The sequence below is a fragment of the Amia ocellicauda genome, chromosome 17 (genome assembly GCF_036373705.1).
Source record: "Amia ocellicauda isolate fAmiCal2 chromosome 17, fAmiCal2.hap1, whole genome shotgun sequence".
In the NCBI taxonomy this organism is placed as follows: domain Eukaryota; kingdom Metazoa; phylum Chordata; class Actinopteri; order Amiiformes; family Amiidae; genus Amia; species Amia ocellicauda.
Genome location: NC_089866.1, coordinates 11,019,792 through 11,032,246, shown reverse-complemented (window position 1 = coordinate 11,032,246; position 12,455 = coordinate 11,019,792). Strand labels below are relative to the sequence as shown.

The 12,455-nt window shown below is 41.4% G+C and overlaps 1 long non-coding RNA gene across 1 annotated transcript in view; it reads left to right on the top strand.

Annotated features, from left to right (window-relative positions):
• The first annotated feature begins 530 nt into the window (after nucleotides 1-530).
• Nucleotides 531-12,455, top strand: part of LOC136713120 (uncharacterized) — a 163,914-nt gene continuing 151,989 nt past the window's right edge. Inside the window, exon 1 of the long non-coding RNA XR_010804908.1 lies at nucleotides 531-614. This is a non-coding gene — a long non-coding RNA (uncharacterized LOC136713120). The remainder of the gene's footprint in view (nucleotides 615-12,455) is intronic.

Here is a 12,455-nt window from a genome sequence, read left to right as displayed (position 1 = left end):
ACTAGTGATAAAGACTTCCTGAGAAAGACTATATTTTGCTGGCTAAGTAAGGGCTGTAAATCAAAGGAAGTGCTTTTAAGTCCCACACAGTTCATTTCTGTCCTACTCTTTCATCAGGGTCAGAGTTTGCAGTATAGTGTAATGCTTTGGTTTTTATTTTGGTGTATTATGCACCTGCCCTCAGCGGATATTGCTTGGGATATCACAACAGGAACCAGTATGATATGATGTTATGATAACTTGTCTTGTTCGGTAAGCCAAAAGCCCTAGTCAATAAACAGTGACCCCCATGTACCTGTGATGCATTCATTCTGGGGCTTAATAGATGGCCATTACAAAACCCAGCTGTTCTGTCTGGAGCAGTTTCCTGTATGTCTAGCTGATTAGAAACCTTTTTAAGCTGAAACATCTACACTTACATAGATGCGTGAGCATATATTTATTTGCACAGCAAGTGGGGGTTGACAGGCAGCGGACAGCAGGAATAACATTTGGGACAGTGAAAGTTATGTGTATTTTTTCTTGTTCGCAGGACCTGCCTGTTGTGCTTGGCACTCTGCTCTTCCCCGTTATGCCAGTGTTGCCCACTAACGGATGACACTAATGAGCTTGAGGTCAGTGGATAAGATGTATTTATTCAGTCTGTTTGTGTGTGTGTGGATCCCTTTTCCCCATTCCTGGGCTGGGCATTCTAATCTTAAAGTGATGCCCCTTTGGTTAAATAAATAACTCTTGCCCCTAAGAGCACTTATTAATATATATTTATTTTTGTGTTCAGTTTTGGTGTTTTTATTGTGTTGACTGTCAACGCCACTGACATGGGAATCTCTCAGCTCACATCGAACTTGTGACCATGATCCTTGCTTCTCTCAACCCTCTGCTGACTGTGGTCTTCAGGTCTAAGTTAATGAGATGAGAGTTGGCTGATCTGGACGAAGCACAGTGGCACTGTGGTTAAGCTTGCGTAAGAATATAAGAAAGGTTGCAAACAAGGAGATTTATATGAGACATTGTTCAGATCAAAATGGCAGCTTTTCCAATATGACATGTACTGAATCAAATGTATCATACGTGTCACATCCATCTCAGGATGTCATGTTGGTTTCAGTATATGTCATATGCAAGAAGCTATAATTGTAAATGGCTTCTCTCAGATTTAGCCCATCTTTGCTAATGTGTTTGCTAGTAATTAAATTATCCAATTTTAGTTTTTTTACCCCAAAGAATCCTCACTAGACCTCTGAAGGTGTGCTGTGATATCTGGCACCAAGACGTTAGCAGCAAATCCTTTAAGTCCTGTAAGTTGCAAGGTGGGGCCTCCATGGATTGGACTTGTTTGTCCAGCACATCCCACAGATGCTCGATTGGATTGAGATCTGGGGAATTTCGAGGCCAAGTCAATACCTTGAACTCGTGATTCATCAGACCAGGCCACCTTCCTCCATTGCTCTGTGGTCCAGTTCTGATGCTCATGTGCCCATTGTAGGCGCTTTCGGCAGTGGACAGGGGTCAGCATGGGCACCCTGACTGGTCTGCGTCTACGCAGCCCCATACGCAACAAACTGCGATGCACTGTGTGATCTGACACCTTTCTATCAGAACCAGCTTTCACTTTTTCAGCAATTTGAGCTGCAGTAGCTTGTCCGTTGGATTGGACCTCACGGGCCAGCCTTCGTTCCCCACGTGCATCAATGAGCCTTGGCCGCCCATGACCCTGTTGCCGGTTCACCGCTTTTCCTTCCTTGGACCACTTTTGATAGGTACTGACCACTGCAGACCGGGAACACCCCACAAGAGCTGCAGTTTTGGAGATGCTCTGACCCAGTTGTCTAACCATCACAATTTGGCCCTTGTCAAAGTCGCTCAGATCCTTATGCTTGACCATTTTTCCTGCTTCTAACACATCAACTTTGAGGACAAAATGTTCACTTGCTGCCTAATATATCCCACCCACTGACAGGTGCCATGATAACGAGATTATCAGTGTTATTCACTTCACCTGTCAGTGGTCATAATGTTATGGCTGATTGGTGTATGTATATGTGTATATATATATATATATATATATATACACTCACCTAAAGGATTATTAGGAACACCATACTAATACTGTGTTTGACCCCCTTTCGCCTTAATTCTACGTGGCATTGATTCAACAAGGTGCTGAAAGCATTCTTTAGAAATGTTGGCCCATATTGATAGGATAGCATCTTGCAGTTGATGGAGATTTGTGGGATGCACATCCAGGGCACGAAGCTCTCGTTCCACCACATCCCAAAGATGCTCTATTGGGTTGAGATCTGGTGACTGTGGGGGCCAGTTTAGTACAGTGAACTCATTGTCATGTTCAAGAAACCAATTTGAAATGATTCGACCTTTGTGACATGGTGCATTATCCTGCTGGAAGTAGCCATCAGAGGATGGGTACATGGTGGTCATAAAGGGATGGACATGGTCAGAAACAATGCTCAGGTAGGCCGTGGCATTTAAACGATGCCCAATTGGCACTAAGGGGCCTAAAGTGTGCCAAGAAAACATCCCCCACACCATTACACCACCACCACCAGCCTGCACAGTGGTAACAAGGCATGATGGATCCATGTTCTCATTCTGTTTACGCCAAATTCTGACTCTACCATCTGAATGTCTCAACAGAAATCGAGACTCATCAGACCAGGCAACATTTTTCCAGTCTTCAACTGTCCAATTTTGGTGAGCTTGTGCAAATTGTAGCCTCTTTTTCCTATTTGTAGTGGAGATGAGTGGTACCCGGTGGGGTCTTCTGCTGTTGTAGCCCATCCGCCTCAAGGTTGTACGTGTTGTGGCTTCACAAATGCTTTGCTGCATACCTCGGTTGTAACGAGTGGTTATTTCAGTCAAAGTTGCTCTTCTATCAGCTTGAATCAGTCGGCCCATTCTCCTCTGACCTCTAGCATCAACAAGGCATTTTCGCCCACAGGACTGCCGCATACTGGATGTTTTTCCCTTTTCACACCATTCTTTGTAAACCCTAGAAATGGTTGTGCGTGAAAATCCCAGTAACTGAGCAGATTGTGAAATACTCAGACCGGCCCGTCTGGCACCAACAACCATGCCACGCTCAAAATTGCTTAAATCACCTTTCTTTCCCATTCAGACATTCAGTTTGGAGTTCAGGAGATTGTCTTGACCAGGACCACACCCCTAAATGCATTGAAGCAACTGCCATGTGATTGGTTGGTTAGATAATTGCATTAATGAGAAATTGAACAGGTGTTCCTAATAATCCTTTAGGTGAGTGTATATATATATATATATATATATATATATATATATATATATATATATATATATATATATGTATAAATATTTCTCCCCCAGGTACATTCTGATTTGCAACTGATTAAGACAGGGAATAAACAGTTGATTGGATTTTCTTATCCTCAGAATCACTTCAGTTAAACTGTTGAGATCTGAGGTGGAATGAAAAACCTGAAATATCTGCAGCCCTCTAGGTGGAATTGCTGACCTCATTCCTGCAACATCAATTAAAGATGAAACAAAAAGCTGTTGAAAGTGTTTAGTACACCATTCCTTTGTGTTTCCACTTTGTTTCTTCAGGGAGATCAAGGATGATAATTATATGTGATAAGTAATCAGATCACTTGGGGATAATCCCTGGTGATGTGTTGCAGGTGTGTGGGGCCTTGAAGTAAACTGAAATAATTATAGGAGAATTGCATGGTCTTCCCTGACCCTCCCCACTTCCATGACCATGACCCTAGATCGGTTCAATGCCTGGGTAGGAGTTTTCGCATCAAGTGGTATACTTTTTATCTTAATTTGCTTTCAGTCTTGTCTAGAAGCTATTTTTCTATTAGATGTGAAGGAAGCCTGACGAATAGGATCACATTCTCCCTACTGTGCTTGATATTCTCAATAGCTGTGCACTGTAATTGCTTCTGATCCTTTCTCTGAATATGAGGCCATTTGCAGTGTCTTTAGTTTCTCCTGATAACATTTTTCCAACCTTAAAACTCAGGTTCTGTAGCTCCTTTTGAAAGTTCTCTGTGCCTCGGATTCCTAAACTGCCAGTTTACGAATGACAAGCTAATGACTTTCATTTTGCATTGTGATGAAAATCTGGGGAGTTGCTTACATTGCCTGAAGTGTGGCCTAAAGAAATGTTCACCATTAGACACGTACAAATGACACAGAAGGATGTGGTCAGTGGATTGTATTTTTCTTCTTTTGGTATTTCACCTTTTTTTTTGGTTAATCTCACAGACCATTATCTCTCTCTCACTCTTTCTCTGTTTCTCTAACTCAGTGTTTCTCAACCCTGGTCTTGGAGGGAGCAGCGCTGTGATGTCTGGCTTGTGTCCCAGCTGAGCTCTCAGTTTAGTGAAACATTAACTGAATGATTTTAACGGTTTACCAGCTGACAACAATTATAAAGGCCCAGTGAAGCAAATTTGTGCTCAGTTAAGTGTTCAGTTCATAAATTGAGTCCCAAGGTGGAACAAAAACAGCAGAGAAATGGGTCTCCAGAGGAACCAGGGCTGAGATCCACTGCTCTGCATACATTGTGGAAAGCACACACCGTTCACACCCACCAAGTCCCTCCAGGATCATCTAAACGCCAGATATCTCTATTACTCCACTGTCCACTGCAGATGACACAGCAGTATTCAGCCCGGCCTTGGGTAAGCTGTTCTTGGGCCCCATTTTCACTAACAAGGCCTGTGATCAATTCATTCCATGTTGACTCTGAATAAACACTGTCAACAAAGCCTGTTTACCATGCCTGTGAGATAATCGTTTTGTGTGATCCTAGATGAAGAGACGGGCCAGGGCTGTTGTAATTAGATCGCTGTATACACAGTGCTAACAAGCCCCCTCAATGGGACTTTCCCTGAGTGACTTGTTTTGCGCTACACCGAGGTCAATACGCACCACACTGTCTTGGTGCCCTGTTTGGGCTGCAAAGTCAATTGATTAGCTTTTCTTGCCTTTCTTTTGTTTTGTTCAAGAAGTCCCAAATCTCTCGCCTGCTTTAATTTGCTGGGTATACAGTGATGAACTTTCCATTTATCGTGTTGTGCCTTTCATTATCACTCATTATCTCTTGCAATTTTACATGTCTGCTGATTCATATAATAATAAAAACTCTAGCCATTGTCGCTTTATCGTGGTTTGGAGCTTAACTTGAAATAACATCCCAAACTTTCTCGCTCATTCATGTGACACTTTATATGAATCTTAATCATGAAAAGCTGTGCTCGAGCATGGTATATCGATCGATATTGGCATTAACAGCAAGCATACTCTTAATGCTAATAAGGACAAAGAGCAGTTTGTTATATATATAGTATTCAAAGCTGCTCAGTGGACTTTTAATTTAACAAAAATAATAGCAGTAAAGAGTGTTCGAAAGGATATATTATTTCATAATATGTGAACTATGGGTCTCTTTCAGTCATACAGCCAGTACAAAGGCGGGCTTCAGGGAACACTTTTTTGTAGTAGTAGTAAGATGAAATCCGCTGTGTTCTCTGGTACCTCTAGAACAAGCTGCATTTTGGGAGATACGTGCAGGGTTGGGTTAGGTAAGCGTCTGCTGCTCTTTTTCATGGCAACAATTAATTACCACTTTGACTCGCTCTGCTTGATCAAGCAAGTGGAATTTCCTTGCTACCTCTTACAATGGGACCACAGTTTTCATGGCACGACTATTTTTGCTTGCTCATGTGTCTTTACGTATCATGGGCAGAACTGTCAGGAATGAACTTGTCATCACCATACGCTGTTCTCTTTGATGCATCTGCTCTACCTCTACCGTCAGCGCTTCGGCCTTTTCCCAGAATGCACATGCCCTTGTTCCAGGATGGCATGCAGTTGGGCAAGTGACTCATGCATTTACAGGTCACAGTGCATGGCTCTGCTCTGGGGGAGGGCATTACTATGGGAATTGTGGCTTTTGGAGGGAAAAACAATTATCCATACAGAATTTACATAGATGTCATACAATACTCCAAGCATCTGAAATGGCCTTTGTTTTCGCCATGCATCGATGATGCTTCAGGGGTTAATTTGCTCGGGTAAGCGACTAGCTCACAGGGTTTGAGTACAAAGCGGAAATGAGGTTGGCATATCGTGCTTTCCCATTACAATATCTCTGCAGCTCTGCAGTTAAGAGTCAGGAGCTGGCAATGGTGATTGCTGATCCCTAGGGGCTCTGGTACCCACAGGCTCTTAGAAAAAAAGAAGCAAAAAAGCACTGTTGTGAAAGTTTTGGCTTCTGTGTACTTGCCTGACTGCTGATGGTGCAAACTCCAAGTCTCCGCAGCTGTCTTTCTCCCTATCTTCTGCAGAGGCGGACAGCACCGGCCCCTGGCAGCACAGCTATCTGCAGGACTCGCTGATAGAAGGATCATCTGAACTCTGCAGGGCACAACTTAAGACGTCTGAAATAAATAGTTATATAGTTATATTGCACTATCCTGCAAGCATACTGTCAATTTGAAAAAATATGTACCCCCCCCACTCTCCTCCAGCTGAGCTCTCTGTTACTGAACAAATGATTGACTTCATCATAATTTAATAAATAAATACATAAATACAAATCACCCTTAATCTGAACCATGTTATTCTGTGACTCATTTGGTTTAATGTTGTTCAGAAAACTAAAAGAAAATTGAATGGCTTTCAAATGTTTAAACACCCCCTTGTCCATTAACAGGCTGAACTATATAATTGATAAATTAATGTAGTTGAACATTAATGAGCAACAGGTATTAAACAAAATTAATACTAATGTGTCTGATAAAGGTTTTGAATAAGTTACGTTACCACTGTGATCAGACTGCACAGTTCAGCGATTCCCAAACTGTGAATCTACGAGACCCCTAAGGGGACAGGTGGAGGGAAAAAGGTGAATTATTTAGCATTCCCTCACAAGATAATAAAAAAGAATAATATTTATCCTATTTAGAGACGTACTTCTGCCAATGACAGAGCATGCAATGACTACATTAAGTTTGTAGTGTGAGGTGATGTGGTGTCATGCTTAGTATCCCCCATGTCATAGAACACCTCTGGGGATCTGGCACAGCCAATCAGAGTTTGAGATCATTCATAACAGCTTTGTTTCTTTCCTCCATAAACCAACTCCTTGTGGCCAAGCCTTCTTCAGGCAGGACCAGTGACTCCCCCCCACCCCCTGAGGCTCCAGTGTAAAGTAGTTGTTTCCTCTCTGTGGGTGTTCTGCTGCTAAAACACTTAAGAGGTAATGAGTAAGAAGGGGATCAGTGTCTGGGCTTCCAGGGCGAGTCGCAGCAGGATCTGCTGGAGTAAGCTTTTCTAAGTGCTCCTCAGGACCCCTGGAGCCCATGCTGAGCTCAGCTTCCACACACTGCAATCTGCGCTCGTTTCATTAGGCCCCAGGCTGTCAGGAAGAGGGTCTGGAACTCCACATTGATTCCCAGTTTACTCCTGCTCATTATCTTGGCTTTGAAAAGAGATGGTCGGCTGGTGAACCATATTAACTTGTGATTTTTACACATCAGTGTCCTCCCCCAGTTGAGTGAATTCTTCCATTCACCCCCCCCTCATTTTAAAGCTGTAATCCCTTTTGATATTCATCCATAAACTACATGGAACAGAGTCCCTTACATGTAGCTATGGAGATGGATATTTACCCCCAGATGAAAACCACAGCCCACCCAACTGATTTGCAGCAGCCCAGCAGTGAGCAGTAACTGATTAACTGATTAGGTGAAGAGGTTAGTAAAGTGGACTGATAAGAAAAAACAGGCAAAATAACTGTGGTATAGCATGTCATGTCCAACATTGCATTGAGAGTGAACTGAGGCACACTATATGTCGCTGCCAGTGTGAAATTTGTAAGGGGTGAAATTTGTAAAGCAGAATGTAAAGCAGTTCATTGAGCAAAAGAAGACACTGGACATCATATCTTCTGCAAAAGCTTACAGATATGGTTTTGGGTGGTTTTACAGAAGCGGTAGACATGTTTCCTTGCTGTACTGATGGAGTAGAAATGGAGATGTTTGCTATCATAAAATTGCTGTAGAATATTTTGTTGTTGTTGTGGATTCGATGAATGTCTGCACCGTTTAGTAAAAGTGAGGGGACAAGAGCTTTGTACCCCCACTGCACAGTTTCTAGGACAGACGTTGGTATCTGTAGTCTAGTCCTGATTGACCACTCACACTAATCCCAGAGGTGTTCTATGGGATTGAGGTCAGTGCCTATATTCTTCCTGGAGCACTATGTTGAACTTGCAGATTTGAGAGCCGGTTGGTGTATTGGGCTCTCACACTAAAAGTCCCGATACTGGTGGTATGGTCTCGTGTATCGCAGTACATACTGGCACAACACATAATATACTGCTACTTTTGCTATGTTAGTGTATTTATGAAAAATGACCAATGCGTAAAATAACACACCACCTGTCAATGTCCCACACAAAAGAACAAAACGTATCTACTTTCTTTCACGGAGAAGGGAATAACAATTTGTTTACAGCATGTTTGATGTATTTGTACTGTCAAATGTATTATTATTATTATTATGATTTTAACAAGAACCATGTTATTTGGCATAGAAATACATCTCAAACTGTTCGCTGAACAAACAATGAATAATACGGTTTAGCGACAGTCTCGTTTAAATTCTTTTATCAAAACTCTGCATGATTAATAATGCCTTTATCTTTTCTGCACACCAGACAAAATGTAACGTATGAAGCGATTCAGATAATACAGTGACCTGCACATCTCCACATGCATCCTTAATTAACTGTATTGTTGCCTCCAGTTTTGTTGCTGTGTCGGCTTGCACTTGACAATGTGCTTCTGAAGCAGTTATTAAATAATGCTTTTTTTTTTTTTTAGACAGGGTTTTATTACATTCTGCATATTGTATATTTGTATGTACATACTAAACTAAGCTTCTGTGCTTACTTTTCTCCTGACATTATTAATGTGAGGTACAAGGCAGGCTGTTGCAGTTCCTCTGTCAAAATTCATAATCTCTTTTCTCCCTCTCTTTTGTTCTTCAAACATGAAAAATACATTTGAATAATAGAAGTGTAAATATTTTATGGATGGTCGCTTTCTTAACTGGAAATCACACGTTCCTGTAACACATCTTCAGTATTGCAGGCTGACCTTTTCCTAGAGGAAAAATAACGGTTCTCAATTCTTAATGTCTTAATACAAAATTCAGATGCAGCAGTAAACCTTAAGAGACAAAGACACTCATAGAAGTTGGGGAAAGATGCACTTAATGTGTTTAGCAGACTGTTGAGTTCAATGCGAAAGGAAATTAATTTCTTAGGCTTTTGCAGAAAATCCACTATTATTGTTATTTAGTATTTTACAACCCCAATTTAGTTTTGGCATGAGTGAGAGGTTGCATGAAGCTTCGGCTTTACTCATTTGACTGAGGGGAAAGACAGCCTGGTGGAATGGGATGGACCATCGGACCCTATGCCCCCCGGCCCCCAGAGGAATGTGCCAAGGAGCTGCTGCTTTGACTGTGGAGGAGGTGGGATGTGAAATTACTAACACTAGGGTGTGTGTGTTGGAAAGCAGGTATTTATAGTTTATGGAGCAGAAGTGGACGCATGGAATTTGAGGTGGTTTACTATTATAATGCCAATTATAATGTTTTTATTACTGGTGCTCTTTGTTTTAAACTAGTGGGTATAAGGTTTGAAAACTTAAAAATATAAGTTTTATCCATTGCCTTATATGTTGGGTCTTATTTAAAGTAATTACAGTATAATAATAATAATAATAATAATAATAATAATAATAATAATAATAATAATAAGAAAAATATATGTGTAATAGTGATGTGAAAAACTAATTCAATGGAACGTGTCCTTGCCATCTGATAAGAACCCGACCTGATCATCTGTCCTCAGGTGAGAAATTAGAATAGCTTTGGGACGGTAGGCCGCATTTCCTGCTCATTTCTGAATAAAGGACAGGATTTGTCTTTCTTTCTGGGTCCGTATCACATTAACATATTTCAGCCAAATTCACTGATTCAGCAGACATCAGTACAGGTGCTATAAGCGGAGCTATTAGAACAAAGTCTGCGAGGCAATGAGACGGCAAAGCAGCTAAGTTATTCGGCGGCTTCTGAAAAGCGTACGCAATCAAAGGTAATGGCACAGACCGGAGAAATGGGGAAGGGAGGCAGTGTAGACGTTAATTAGTTTTCGTACCTTAATCTGGAGACAAGACAGAGAGGTTATGTGATATGCTCAGCTTGTTTGGAATATGCTTCGTTTGTAGAACCTTACCTTAGGGACTCCAGCATTCTAGAGCATTATGCATTCATTTGGAATATTTATGGCTGTTTTGCATCTGTTATCTAGCCAGCATTTCTGTTAGTGATGTCTTCATCATCCAATTTATCCATTATGAGCAAACTGTAAATTTCTTCCCTCCCCTGACAGTTGCCTGGTGTCTGTTGTTCTCTCTCTGTCTGTATAACATTTCAGGGATTTTGGTTTTATTTTCGTATTTTTCTCTTTGTCCATGGGTGCATCAGCTGAGTAGCTTATATATATATAGTGACGTTTGACTAAGTGATGAGAGAATATCCTGCCCCCTTTTTCTATCTGTATTCAGAAGTGTCAGCAGTGATCCTTCACTTACTGAATTACTGTATAGTAATCTCAGTTCTATAAATATTTGTAATTCTTATTTTTGGATTTGTTACATGGCATACAGCTACAGTATTTCATCTATGTGGAAGTACAAGGCAGTGAGCTACTTAACATCCTTTTAAATTCAACCTTTATGTGATGAGGATTTAGCAGTGTAAGAAGTCAACATTGAATATGGCACGCAATGAGCACGTGCCGGGACTTGCATCTCCTGAATCAGAAAGGGATTTTTCAGAAATAAACACTCTCTTCTGTGTACTCTTTGGACTGTTGTTTAAGAGGTTTTTTCAATAGGTTTGTTTTGCTATTAATGCTTAAAAGGTAAGCACACTCACAACCCCTTTCAACAGCAGCAGATAAGAACCCATATTACCTTGGCAATAGAAAATACAATGCATTCGGCCTTGTGCATGGAAACAGGATCTGGCTTTAAATGTAGCAATCAGTTGGGCCTTTTTATCATAAGCCCCGACATTTCCCCAGATTTCATTTGTGATATCTCTAGAGCTGACATGTTTTTGTGTGACCTTTCTGCAGTGGCTACAGCGCCAGGTGCTTTCCTTGTGAATAGACACTGCATTTCTCTCTCTCTCGGAACAAAAACCTTTTTTGAACACTGACTCTGAGCCAGTTGTTGCACTAACCCTTACCTCCCCCCCCCCCATCTCTGGCAGCAGTCTCTCCACTTATTGAATGTCATGGGAAATTTTGTTGAATTTACACCTTTGCTGAGCTCCAGAAATTGCTCCAAATCAGCACGATGGATTTGTTCAATTTCTCTCTCTCTCTCTCTCTCTCTCTCCCTCATAACGCTGGTCTTTTAATAACGCAGTGAAGCTACAGAAGCAGTGAGCTTGCCCAAGAAGGGCTTCTCGAACTTGATCTGATTTAAAGGCTTATTTAATTGAACATTAAACATGTCCTTATATACACAGAATGATAGGGGCCGGTGCAATACAACGAGAACTAAAAGAAAGTATGTCCCAGCTGGGAACTGCTGGAGTTTCCAGCTTAATATGGTCTTGTGCCTAATGACATCTCATCACGGTTTCCAGTCTGAGGTTTGTGATTAGGCTCCATGTTGGCAGGGGTTTCCTTCACTTGCTCTGTGATAGTGACAGTGCAGGAGAAGATGTCATATGCCAGCCCCCAGCCTCCAATTGAAATATTTAAAACAAAACGAAAAAACATAAAAAAACAACAGTGTTCATCCTGCTATGCTAGACCACATTGTCAGAGAGTAAAACAAAGATTTTTACATAGGATTTATTATTATTATTAATATTATTATATTATAATAATTATTATAATTATTAATACTAATAATAATTAATTGTTAACAGACATCCTTATCCAGGTGCAAATGTGCAGTAATACAATCACTACAAAATACAATAAGTATACATCCTAGCTCAATGAGAGCTGAGCAGCCCAAGGGATCAGGCTGCTGTACTACAGGTACAGTCTGAACAGATTGAGTAATCACTCTAGAGTGGTCATGGACTGTGCGGTGCTGACTTTGGTGGGAACCAGGGTAGAAAAGGAGCAGCTCTAGAGGAAGGGGTGGAGAGGGTGTACAGTGGACCAGAGTGGTCTACAGGGAATGCAAGGATAGATGAGAGTCTGTAGGCAACTGGGTGCAATCGGTTCGAGGCAGTGGTTGGTCAGATCCAAAAGCCCCAATCACACTGAAATGCCGGCAAAATGCGGGCAACATTTGCCTGCTTTTTCCTGTTGCACCCCCATTGATACTGGCTTTGAATACTGGCAA